Raw genomic sequence first — 441 nt, 5'->3', positions numbered from 1 at the left:
CGGGGCATGCCGCCTGTCCCGGAGGGGTGAGGAACGGGGACGCCGCCATCGCTCCTCGCTATGTGGGTACTACCTTGTGTTTTGAGTCTTACACAGTCTTGAAACAAAGTAATCACATCCCCGAGGTTGTGCTAGGGGATCTCGGCTTCCCGAATGTGCGCTAGGGAGATGCTAAATTGGATAGTCGAGTACATTTGACCCCCTTTTACCACCATCCTCAAACTCCTTTGCTACCAGCGCTAATAATAAAATTTAGTTATCATTTCTCTAGGAACAGTAAAAAACTGAGCTGAGGTGATGTCACTTTAGCCTTGGATAAGTATTTATAAAGGTGTTGCAGAAAAGAAGAATGGAAACAGCGTTAAAAAGTAAATTTTATAATTTTTTTCCATTAAGGATTTTTTTTTTTTTTTTAATTTTCAAAACCCGTAAAGGAGCAGG

At 42.2% G+C, this 441-nt stretch overlaps 1 protein-coding gene across 1 annotated transcript in view; it reads left to right on the top strand.

Moving 5' to 3' along the window:
- The window catches only part of NEK11 (NIMA related kinase 11), an 82615-nt gene continuing 82174 nt past the window's right edge, over positions 1-441 (top strand). Inside the window, exon 1 of the mRNA XM_005423981.3 lies at positions 1-62. The gene's annotated coding sequence lies outside the window, so the exon portion shown is untranslated. The remainder of the gene's footprint in view (positions 63-441) is intronic.

The sequence above is a fragment of the Geospiza fortis genome, unplaced genomic scaffold (genome assembly GCF_000277835.1).
Source record: "Geospiza fortis unplaced genomic scaffold, GeoFor_1.0 scaffold346, whole genome shotgun sequence".
Lineage (NCBI taxonomy): Eukaryota > Metazoa > Chordata > Aves > Passeriformes > Thraupidae > Geospiza > Geospiza fortis.
This window is presented reverse-complemented; position numbering and strand designations above follow the sequence as displayed.